Source organism: Pongo abelii, chromosome 7 (assembly GCF_028885655.2).
Source record: "Pongo abelii isolate AG06213 chromosome 7, NHGRI_mPonAbe1-v2.0_pri, whole genome shotgun sequence".
Taxonomy (NCBI): Eukaryota; Metazoa; Chordata; class Mammalia; order Primates; family Hominidae; genus Pongo; species Pongo abelii.
The window spans coordinates 21459460-21471941 of record NC_071992.2 but is presented as its reverse complement, the minus strand read 5'-3'; the positions used below and the strand labels follow the sequence as shown (position 1 = coordinate 21471941).

Sequence of the window (12482 nt, the reverse complement as noted above, 5' to 3'; positions counted from 1 at the left end):
TCCAGTTAGACACAGACATCAGGCGTTGCCCAAATATCTCCTAGGGAAGAGGTGGTCGGACTACATGGTTTTTACGCTCATAAAGAGTTGCAAAATAAACCAAAGGGGAAGATGAGACAGAAACCTCGTGGAGCCCACAAAGCTGAAAATATTTCAGTATCTGGCCCTTCGCAGAAAAAAATTGCTAAGGACACTGTGCAGCAAAGCCCTGGCCAACAACCAGAAGGCATTTGGGGGTCACATGGTAATTAGGAGCCATTGCTTTGCTTTCTGCCTCTTCTGTACATTATCTAGGAAGGTGTGTGTTTTGTAAATGCATTTAAGGCAGTCTTACGGGAGGATATGAGTGAATGCCTACAGGTTTTGTTTCTTTCTTTGTTTTCACCCTCGTATTTCGATATGTTTCATACATTTAAAAAGGTACGTCGAGTGTGTGTTGTGAAACATTTTAAAAAATGTACTTCTTTTTGAAGGATCGTGTCCACTCCTGTGGACATCTTGTTTTAATGGAGTTTCCCATGCAGTAGGACTGGTATGGTCACAGCTGTCCAGATAAAAAACATTTGAAGAGCTCCAAAATGAGAGTTCTCCCAGGTTCCTGCTGCTGCTTCAAGTCTCAGCAGCAGCCCCTTTTAGGAGACATCTTCTGAACTAGATTAAGGCATCTTGTAAACCTGATGTGATTTGGTTTATTATCCAACTAAGTTCCATCCATTATCACTGGAGTAAGCCCAGACTCCCCAGGACAGGTAGGGGGTGTGGGCATAGAGGGATTGGGTGAGTCTGGCATTGTGGTACCTGGACAAAGCTCAAAGATGTGAAGGTCTTGTTGGGAGGAGAAGTGAAAGGGAGAGAGAAGGTTGCTTTAAAAAAAAAAAAAAAAAAAAAAAAAAAAAAAAAAAAAAGACAGGTCACCATTACTGGTAGTACAGGTAGACTTCACATCCTTGGGAGACTTGAGAACTCCATGGAAGGAGAGACTTAAGAGAAATGGATTAGAAAATGATCCTGCTTCATGTTTTAGCAGCCTAAGTCTCACAGGATGAGTCTGAACTGTAATGGGTTTCTCTATGGTTTCATTTCTGTGTCGTGGAAAATGATTGTTCAGGCACTGAATCCAGCCTTTTGGATAACCTGAAAGGAAAAAAATAAACAACCAAAACTTAAGTCTTAAGCTTATAATTTTATTTTGTGAAATACAGAAGGTGTTGGCTAAAGATTTCACAATCTTTTTTCAAGTGTAGAATTGTTCAGGAATAGTGTAAGGGCCTGCAGAGTTTGGTTAATAAAATTTATAGCAGGCAAGTCAGGCAAAGACCAAATTTCATGGAAAAACTTCTGAGGCAAAGTTGTTAGAAATTCAGATTAGATTCGAGTGTGCCAGATCAACTACTGAGAAATGCTATATAGTGCTTCTCTCTTGAAAGAATCTGCTTAGAATTAATGTTGTTATTTTGTGATGCAGTGGGGGACTGATTCTGAGTTTGAGTCCAAGCATATACATTTTCCAGATGTAATCATTTTACCTAAGTAAATGAAAATATGGCTATGTTTGGGACTCAAAGTTAAATTGAGAATGTGTTTAGCAGCAGTTTGATGTTCAGTCAAGAATATTCTAGCAGCTGAGTTCCAAGGAGTCTTTGGAGAATTTCAGGAATCAAGGAGAAAACAGTGAGATTCGAAAGTTGGGGGAATTACATGTGTGGGATCATGTGCTTTAAATTTGTTGCATAGTCATTTTCCATACATGTGTAATATATGTAAATGTACATATGTATAAATACATTTCATAAAGTGAGCAAAATATACAAATATTACACTGATGAGTGGCTGGCAAGTGCTAGAGGTTGCGATGGGAGATGTTAAGGAGCTATTTGCTCACTAAAGTATCATTGAGGGAAATCAAATACCTTATGTATTGTTGCTATTTCCCCCCAGGTGCATTGAATGTTTAAAGCTCTCATCAGCAGGTGGGATCGTTTACTGAGCTTGGTTGAATGGGCACGGTGGGGAGCCTGTAGTCCCAGCTACTTGGGAGGCCGAGGTGGGAGAATCACCTGAGCCCAGGGAGGTCGAGGCTGCAATGGACAGTGATTGTACCACTGCGTTCCAGCCTGAGGGACAGAATGAAACTGTCTCATTAAAAAAAAAACCAAAAAACTGTTCTTAAAAGTGAGTGTTCCAAAGAGCATTTTAGATAATGCAAATGGATATATCGTTATAAATTCAAGAAACTCATTAATATTTTGCCATTTGTTTATGATGACAAGGAGCGGGTCAGAGCAGTTGCACGTTGTGGTTGGCCTGATTAAGAAAAGCAGCCCTCTTCCCCTGGAGGTGGAAGAAGAGAGGGAAGCTTTGTCAAATGTTAAATTACCTGCCCCATCTTCCTGACTCCCAAGACTTGGTATGATACGTAGTTTTCAATATTCGTTACCCATTTTGAGTATCTCCTCCCTAGTCCTGCCTTGCAGCCCTCAATGTTGCCAGAACTATGGAACTATGTGCCCTGGCCAGGAGTGATGGGGGTACCCTAGTTTTGTGACAGTCCTGTTTCCACATTGCTTCACATGTGATACAGTAGATTTTAGCAACTCTTTGGCTTCTTCCTGGCAGTGGTTAATGGTGCAATGAAAATATTAGAAAATAAAAACCGTTCTGTGGAAAATTGGGAGCAAAATTCTCATTAATCCAAAAACAACAATAGCTAGCATATTTTCCCCAGACCCCATGATGTAGACATGTTTGTCTCTCATTGTTTAAATACAACCCTTCTTAACCAAGGGCAAGCATGCTATGCCTTTCTCCTCTCCCATTTGGACATAAAGCCTGTTATTGTTGATTGTTATGTGGTTGGGTCACTTGAAAATGAGATTTCATTTAAGTAGAACATTTTCATTACAGGATAACAGGCCTCTTTAATTTTGTACTTTTAGAGGGGCTAGGAAAACATTCGTATTTACTCTCAATTTTCCCCTTCAGAGTCCTGAAGAGGCAGGGGAGGAGTCGTTAGAGAAGAGGTGATCATGACATACCTCTTTATTGGTGAGCCATAAAAAAAAAAAAACAGAAAAAGAACACAGAAAGTAGGCATTTATAGTAGTAAAAGCCTTTTGCAAATTATGTATGTGGTAGTTTTAACTGACCTTGGAAGTTGTAACTTTGATGTGCAAAGTAAGTCTCAGTGTATGCTTTTACATCAGAATGTGGCCTTTAAGAGCAATGATCATCTATTGAATTTACAAAATACCTTCCCACAGGCCTGGTTCAGCTCTTTCATGGTGGAGAGCAAGTGAATTGACACTCTGTCTCTAGCCTTAGGGAAGTTACCACCCAGTGACTATAGAACAGGATTCTATTCCCATTCTCAGTTCTCTTATATAATCACTTCTTGCAAAGATCTCATAGAACTATTTAAATTCCAGTTGGGTTGGTCTTTTGTGCGTTTCGATTTTATTCAATTATAATACATTTTAAATATTTCTTTGCCCCTTTTTGTTAGCCTTTTCACTTGTTCCCTTTCTGATTCATCCAGTTCCTTTTACCTTATCTTAGCATAATATTTTAATGCTGCTGAGAACCAGAAATAACTAGAACAATTAACTGAAAGTAATCTTACAGGGCAGGAAAAAGAAGCCGAGGTCCAAGGTTAGGTTGAACCCAAAGACAAGTGGGCACCGATGGGTGTGATTGCCACTTGGGGCAGTGCTTTTCTTCCCTTCTGGGTGGGTTTGTCTGTTGCCCATTTTCTGCTCTGCTTTTTGGAGCAGCAGACACAGTTGAGTCAGGGAGGGCAGCCTCTCAAGCCCAACCTCTCTCAGGAGCTGACATTTGAGCTGAGACCTGAAGGGTGAGGTGGATGTGGCTGTGCTAAGGAGGCAGGCAAGGGAGTTACAATACAAAGCAGGGTCTGGGAAGCTAGAAACGAGTTTCCTAGCTTATTTTAGACAGTCATTGGTCTCAGGAGACTAACAGTTTAGGTTGGTTGTCAAGGTTTTTCTATACCTTTCATCGAAACTTCCTCATATCAGTTGACAAAAGCCAGTGAGCTGCTCAGCAGACCCACTGCTGCTTCCTTCGGTTTAACCAGCAGTTTCGACCTGAGATCTGCTCCAGCTAACTTTGAAGGGACCTGTTTAACCCATCCTGCGGCTAACCTCAACTAATATCAGCACTGGGCGCTCACTTCTTCTATGTTTGTTTAAAAAAAAAAAAAAAAACCTGGTCAGGCTGATTTCGAGAACATTCTCATATAACTCTCAGGTTGTAATTTCCCTTGTCAGTTACAAATGATCCTCAGAAGTCGGTCCTTCAACAGCAGTGACAAACTGATTCCTGATTATTTGCCAATTACCTTTTTAAAACTCAGGCTCAGTTTTATAATTAGATCAGCCCTGAAGGGAAACTGCTTACTAGATGTGCTGCATTAGACTTAATTTGCATCGAATATTAACAGTATCTGGAGGCTTATTTTCCCTTGTATGCATGTGACCACATAACTGTTGGGCTAACATTAAGTTTTAAGTGCTTTTATTTTAAATATCAGCCTTTGGGGGGAATAATCAAGACCTAACAGAAGGGAAAATTAGGCTTATGACATTATCATACAAAAAAGAGAACATTATAAACCGGAAAGAGAAACAGTAAAATAAAAATCTTACCAAGTGCATATGGTAAATAAAAAAGAATGATTGCTGTGATTACTAAAATGACCAACTACAAATTGAGAAAATAAAGGCTTTTGGTGGAAAAGAAGGGGGTGGTTTGATTTCCTACCAACTAGAAAAGGGAAAGTCTCTTGAAGCAGAGCAATTTCCTTGAGACTTTATTTTTATTTATTTGTTTATTTTGAAATGGAGTCTCTGTCGCCCAGGCTGGAGTGCAGCGGTGCGATCTCCACTCACGGCAACCTCTGCCTCCTGGGTTCAAGCGATTCTCCTGCCTCAGCCTCCTGAGTAGTAAAGTGAGGGATTACAGGTGCACACCACCATGCCTGGCTAATTGTTGTATTTTTTTTTTTTTTTTTTTAGTAGAGAACAGGGTTTCTCCATGTTGGCCAGGCTGATCTTGAACTCCTGACCTCAGGTGATCTGCCTTCCTTGCCCTCTCAAAGTGCGATTACAAGCTTGAGCCACCATGCCTGGCCTCCTTAAGACTGTTTAATGAAAATAGATGATGTAGCATGTCATTGCTTTCTTCAGTGTGAAACAATTGTCTCAAGGATTTTGATTAACCTGTGAAAGCATCCACATTCAAATAGTATTACATAAGGTAAAAAACTTTACAAGACTCGGGAGAAGGAAGACTCTAAAGTTATTCCTATTGCTTGAATAAGGAATTCTAGAAGGATGTTACCAAGTTCTCACTCAGTTTGGGGACAGCACTATTGACTGTATGTGACACCAGGGTAGTTTTGCTGGTGTGAACATCGATTTTGGAAAGACAGGTCTTGTTCAGGTATACGAAAAATAATTATGTCTTTGTGGGACTTGTCAATACTTTTCAGAGACAGAGCAGCATAGAATATAAAAAACTGTCTACCATTTTCTATGAAGTGACTCCAATTATATAAAGTGGTGCTGATAGAGGTACTATTTTCTCTTGGATTTTGGTATCTCTTACACAGTCGTTTCCTCTTAAACACAAGGGATGTGCTCTCAGACCCTCAGTGGATGCCTGAAGCCACAGATAGTCCCAAACCCTATATATATTATAATTTTTTTAATATATACTTGTCTATGATAAAGTTTATCAGGCACAGTAAGAGATTACCAACAATAACCAATAATAAAATAGAATAGTTAAAACAATATACTGTAATAAAAGTTACGTGAAACTGATCTCTCTCTCTCTAACTCTCTCAAAATATCTTATTGTGTTGTACTCGCCTGTTTACTGACCATGGTTAACCTGAGGTAATGGAAACTGCAGAAGGTGAACCGCTGATAAGGGGGACTACTGCATACAGTTAATGGGAATACTACCGTAAAATCTGAGGAATGGTGTGCAAAGCCTTTTAAAAATGAATGAAAAGGCTCATGCCTGTAGTCTCAGCACTTTGGAAGGCCGAGGCAGGTGGATCATCTTAGGTCAGGAGTTCGAGACCAGCCTGGCCAACATGGTGAAACTCTGTCTCTACTAATACTACAAAAAAATGGGCCGGGCATGGTGGTGCACGCATGTAATCCCAGCTACTCAGGAGGCTGAGGCAGGAGAATTGCTTGAACCTGGGAGGCAGAGGTTGCAGTGAGCGGAGATCACGCCACTGCACACCAGCCTGGGCAACAGAGCAAGACTCCGTCTCAAAAAAATAAAACGAAAAGCTGAAAAGGGAAGTGGAAACATTTCCTAAATGCCCAGTTTGGATGCCTCACAACTGTGTCCCTCTGCCCATCCCTCCTTTATGAAGCGACCTCAATATGCCAAGAAAGTGGAGCTGATCTTGAAATGCCTGTGAATGGTGAGGGGAGGAGCAGTAGGTATCTGGTGAGACTACAGACAAGGGGGAGGCAACAAGGAAGTTGGACACAGAAGCAGCCGAGGTTCACCCCCAAGCCCCTGACACTGACAGACAGATGGCACATGTATGCGGCGGTTCAGATCTGCCATTTAGGGCAACAGGCCTAGATCAAAGTGTTGAGGAAAAATACCAGTAGGCAGGTAGGACTTGGTGTCTAAAGTGAGGGCAACAGACATCAGGAGATGCTGTAGGCAAGAGTAGACATTGAGGAAGTTGGACAGAAAAGCAGCTCAAACACATCCCTGCCCTTTGCCTTGCATGGGCTTACTCGCCAAGGGGTTCAGACAGGTGCCCAGAGGCTTTTCTACCAGTGTGGGCTCAGGAGAGGACGGGCAGCTGTCTTCTCCCTCCCTCTCCTCCTGGTCCGCTCTGCCCTGATGGCCAGGCCCAGGGCACTGCAGTGAAGCAGGAGGTAAACAGATCTTATTTATTATTGAAAGCAAAGGACCATAACCACTTAATTACACAATCATTTAGAAATTTGCTGTACTTAAAACATACAACATTTACTTAAAACACTTAACATGACCTGTCTTTCCAAAATCGATATAACAGTCCTGACTCAGATGGTGTCTGATTAGCACTACTGCTTTTAAAGTGTTATCATCATTATATTACATTGTATTCTCACTTAAATATGACAGCTGTCTTAGCTTGGGCTTCCATCACAAAATACCATAGGCTGAGTGGTTATGCAAGAGAATTTTCTCATAGTTCTAGAGGCTGGAAGTCCAAGATGAAGGCGTGGGCCACTTTGATTCCTGGTAAGGGCTCCCTTTTTGGCTTGTAGACGACTGCCTTCTCTCTGTGTCTCCATATGGCTGAAAGAGAAAGCAAGCTCTCTTGTCTCATCTTTTTAAAGAAAAATATTGAGACAGGTCTCACTCTGTTGCCCAGGCTGGAATGCAGTGTTGCAATCATGGCTCACTGCAGCCTAGACCTCCTGGGCTCAAATGATCCACCCATGTCAGCCTCCTAAGTAGCTGGGACTACCAGTGTGCATCACCATATCAAGTTCACTTTTTAATGTTTTGGAGAGACAGGGTCTCATTGTGTTTCCCAGGCTTGTCTGGAACTCTTGGGCTCAAGTGATCCTCCTGCCTCAGCCTCTCTCTGCTGGGATTACAGGCATGAGCCACCACACCTGGCCTCTTGTATTTCTTCTTGTAAGGGCGCTAATCCTATCATGAACATCCCACCCCATGACCTCATCTAAACCTAGTCACCTCTCAAAGGCCCCATTTTCAAATGCCATCACACTAAGGAGTTAGGGCTTCAACATAGGAATTTTGGGAGGAAATAATCCAGTCCATAGCAACAGCTCTTGAGCCAAAGACATTTTATGTATATGAAAGTAATATGTTTTCAAAATGAACAAACATGATGTAAAGTGTCCTAGGTTTACTTAATTTTTAGGTAAAATTATAAATTTACTAGCTTATTTTGTATTTATGAAAAATTAAACCAAAGAAACTCCCAAGTCCCAGAAGGGGCTTTATGGGTTTTCCATAGGCCTTTAGGCAGCATCCCTGGAGGCTGTGTTCCTCTTACAGGAAAGTAGGAAGGCACCAACCCTCAGTTGGGAAAGAAGTCTGATCCCTAGGGAGGAGGTTACTGCAGCAAGGTTGGGCCCCAGTCCCAGAAGAGCTTTGCATGCCACCAGTTTTGCATGCCACCAGTTGTCCAGAAAGAAAGGTTTGAACCCCTGTTTGACTCAAGAACCAAGGCATGTGTATCAGTTTCTCAGGGTTGCTATAACAAATCACTACAAGCTAGATGGTTTAAAACAACTGAAATTTACCGTCTCACAGTCCTGGAGGTTAGAAGTCTGAAATCTGAAATCTGAAAGCTAAAAGTCTGGAGGGCAATTCTCCCTGTTAAACCCATAGGGGAAAACTCTCCCTTGCCTCCTCCCAGCTTCCAATGGTGGGATTCCTTGCTTTGCAGCTGCATCTCTACAGTCTGTCTTTGCAGTCAAATTTTCACATTGTGTTGAGGACAATAGCCATATGGGGTTAAGGACCTGCCCTATCTCAGTATAACCTTGTCTTAAGTCATTACATCTGCGATGACCCTATTTCCAAATAAGATGTGAAGTTTTGGGGCTGAGACTTTAACATATCTTCTTTAGGGCACCACCATTCAGCCCATAATTGTATGGTAGAAAGCTTTATGTCTGTAGTGTGGGTGAGAGTAGTATGTTTATCAAGCAGTAGGGTAAGAAAGGGAAGGAAAGGACCACAAAAATCGAATGACTCATACTGTGTCAGATACTTGGAACTCTCCAACCTCGAGACTCAATGATAAAGATTCACCGATGACCTGGGGAAGCCCCCTCAATTCAGCAGGGATAATCAAGTACCTCCTGTGCCAGAGGTCCCTCACTGGAAATGTTTAAAAAGTTACATCATTTATTTTTACCAGCCCCCAAACTCCCTTTTAAAAAGCCCTCAGCTGGGCACGGTGGCTCACACTTGTGATCTCAGCATTTTGGCAGGCTGAGGTGGGCAGATCCTTTGAGAGCAAGAGTTTGAGACCGGCCTGAGCAACATGGGGAAACCTCATCTCTACAAAAAATAAAAATAAAAAAATAAAAATAAAAATTAGCTGGGTGTGCTGGTGCAAGCCTGTAGTCCCAGCTACTTGAGGGGCCAAGGCAGGAGGATCAATGAGCCTGGGAGGTAGAGGCTGCAGTGAGCTGTGACCATTCTACTGCACTCCAGCCTGGATGACAGAGTGTGATTGTCTCAAACAAAAGTCAAAGACTCAGCAGAATGTACTCACTGTGCTTAGGTTGAAAGGAAATTACAACTTTCCTTTCCTGGGGAGAATTTTCTTAGCACTGCTGAGGTGTGAGTATTTCAGTGTTTTACTTGAAGTTTCTTCTGCTCGATGTTGCCATATGAAATGCAGGGATAGCTGCGATGATCGCTATAGATAGCCGCGGGTTAAGAACAGAAGTAATTAAACTTACCCTCCAACATGCAGTGATTAAAAACCAAGGAAAGGTATTCCAAATGTTATGCTTATTTCTGACAAATGCTTTTTTGATGCTTCCCTTAAATGTTTTGCCATTTGGTTTGGAAAACTTTTCAGGCATCTTTGCCACCTAATTATGGACTATTTCCGAAGCTTTTGAGGAGGTGCCATAAACGGCAGATAGATAGTTGAGGAGAAAACGCTTGTTTTTATATGGTTTGATCTTGCTCATTAAGGACTAGAATGTAAAATGGGCCATTTAACAATCTAAGATCCTTGCCAATAATTTTCCAAGGTAGATGTGTTATGTGATTTTGATTATGTTAAGTTACCACATCATAAAGTCATAACTGTGGAAAGTTAACATTTGCAAAAAATGTGAAATTGGGTGATTTCTCTTTCTTCAATAATTTGTTTTTTGCACTTTGTTTTCCAAACCTTTGTAGAATTAATGAGCATCAAAAGTATTATGTAAACAAAAAGGTGTAAAATGTAGCTTTGAAATATACTAAGAAAATATCTTTCACTATTTGAAAATTCAGGCCATAGCAGGTGTAATAACTGACAGCAAAAAGCTTCTTCGTGTTTTTCTGTTGTCCCAGTTTCCGTAAAAAATGTGAGAGAACATCTGGATAAACTGTGAAAGAAGGAAATGTCAAGCCCCTCCCTGCTGCCCTGGCCCACACCTTTTAGTGTCTTAGAGATAGCGCAAAGTAATTTAGGACTGTACACTTGTTTAAATCTGAGAAGCTTTGCAAAACAAAGTCAAATCCAGAAATGCTAAAGAAAGTGCCTTTATGAGGCTACTAGTCAACAGAATACAATTTTTATTTTATACTTCAGGTGTCCTCATGCTGTACTAAAAAAGTTCATTTTAGCATATTAGTTAAGGGACACATTTTGACTTGGCTTTTTCAATTGCAAAGTATTTTGGGTAGTAAGTAATACCAGCCTTCCCTTCAACAATAGGAATTAGTAGTTTTAAAGAATTTTGTTCTCCACTGGAGCCCTCCAGTTTGATTGGATGAAGTTTCTGAAAATGACAATTACAGGCTGAATTCTGGAGGTTTATGTAGACTTGTTTTTTATTTTAGTTGAATGCTGTACGTTAGAAAAGATACATTTGGGTTAAAATGTGAGCTACACCTGTTAGACACATCTAAGACACATGCCTGTTAGAATGGCTGGAATCTAAAACACAGCACCAGCAAGGATGTGGAGCAACAGAAACTCCATTCATTGCTAGTGGGAGTGAAAAATGGTATAGCCACTTGGGAAGACAGTTTGCCAGTTTGTTCGCAAAGCTAAACATAGTCTTAGCATATAAGCGAGCAATCAAGATCATCAGTATTTCAACATAAGATGAAAACTTAGGTGCACACAAAAATCTCATGAAATGTTTATAGCAATTTTATTCATAATTGCCAAAATTTGGAAGTAACCAAAATGTCCTTCAGGAGATGCATGGATAGACCAACAGTGGTGTGGTTATACAAATGGTCTGTTACAAATGTGCTAAGAGTAGATACATATCATTATGCAATTGTCAAAACCCAGCGAGCTCTAATGAAAACAATGGACTTTAGTTAATAACATATCAATATTGGCTCCTCATTTGTAACAAATGTACCAAACGGATGCAAGATGGAAATAAAAGGGGGAAACTGTAGGGAGGTGGGTGTGTGGGAAATCTCCATAGTTTATGATCACTTTTTCTGTAACCCTAAAACTGTTCTTAGTCTGTTTTTCAAAAAGAGCCATTAAATTGTGAGAAGACCTGGAGGAAGCTTGAATGCATATTGTAAGTGAAAGAAGCCAATCTGAAAAAGCTACTATGTGATTCCAACTATATGACATTCTGGAAAAGATAAAACTACAGAGACAGCAAAATGATCAGTGGATTTGGTGGGGAGAGATAAAATAGTTGAACAACAGGGGATGTTTAGAGCAGTAAAATTATGCTGCCTGATACTCTAATGGTGGGTGCACATCATTATACATTTGGCAGAACCCACAGAATTGTATACCACAAAGAGTGAATCCTAATGTAAAGTTAATAACAATGTGTGCATATTGGTTCATCAGTTGTAACAAATATACCACACCAATGCATGATGTTAATAATGGCGGAAACTGATGGAGGTGGTTGGAAATATATGGGAGCTCTGTGCTTTTTCTCTCACTTCTCCTGTAAATCTAAAATTGCTCTAAAAATTAAACTCTATTGATTTTTTTAAATTAGCAAGAAATTATATGAAACTCAGGTTTCAGTCTTTACAAATAAAATTTTACTAGAACACACACACACACACACACACACACACACACACACACACACACACACACACACGTGGGAACTTGGATGGCTAATCTTCTCTGGCATCCTAACTGTGGCTACCCACAACTGTGCACAGTCAAAGCTGGGAAGTCTTCATTTGGCCCGTGTTGGCCTGGATGGGTAGAGGCCTGCCCAGTTTTTCTGCATTGCTCTGCCATAGCATCCATGGGGCTACACTCATTCTATGTTGAAATCTTCAGGATGTTGGACTCCCCTGATCTCTGAGTCTCTCGTTTACTTATTCACAACTTTGATTCTATGCCTGGCCTACTGGGCATCTCAGAATTTCTCATCTGTAAAATGAGACTCAAGTGCTTACTCCTTCTCTGTCATTTTTTCTAATTCAATTTCCATACCCCACAGGGATGCTTTTGAGAGAATGATACATTAGAAGCATAGGTTTCCTTACTGGACAAAATGGAGTTCCTGAAAGAAGGGCTTGATTGAAATGAGTGGATTTGCAGCTGATGTGAAATCAGGTTAGTAGCATTTTGACGCATAGGTACTTTTACAGCTGGAGAACAACCATAATTAATTATTTGATGCAGTTTTATGCCATTAGGGCTGGGGTAGGGGGCTGGTCTCAAAGTCCACAAATCTCCAAGTTTAACAATGTATATAACATAGTGGAAATAATCTGAGTTG

The 12482-nt window shown here is 40.8% G+C and overlaps 1 protein-coding gene across 15 annotated transcripts in view; it reads left to right on the top strand.

Moving 5' to 3' along the window:
* Nucleotides 1–12482, top strand: part of CSGALNACT1 (chondroitin sulfate N-acetylgalactosaminyltransferase 1) — a 358363-nt gene that overhangs the window by 115576 nt on the left and 230305 nt on the right. For 4 of the 15 annotated variants that reach the window (XM_063726558.1, XM_054561295.2, XM_063726563.1 and 1 more), the window contains one exon: nt 12201–12316. The exons of the other annotated variants lie outside the window; for them this stretch is intronic. The gene's annotated coding sequence lies outside the window, so the exon portion shown is untranslated. The remainder of the gene's footprint in view (nt 1–12200; nt 12317–12482) is intronic. 15 annotated transcript variants of the gene reach the window in all.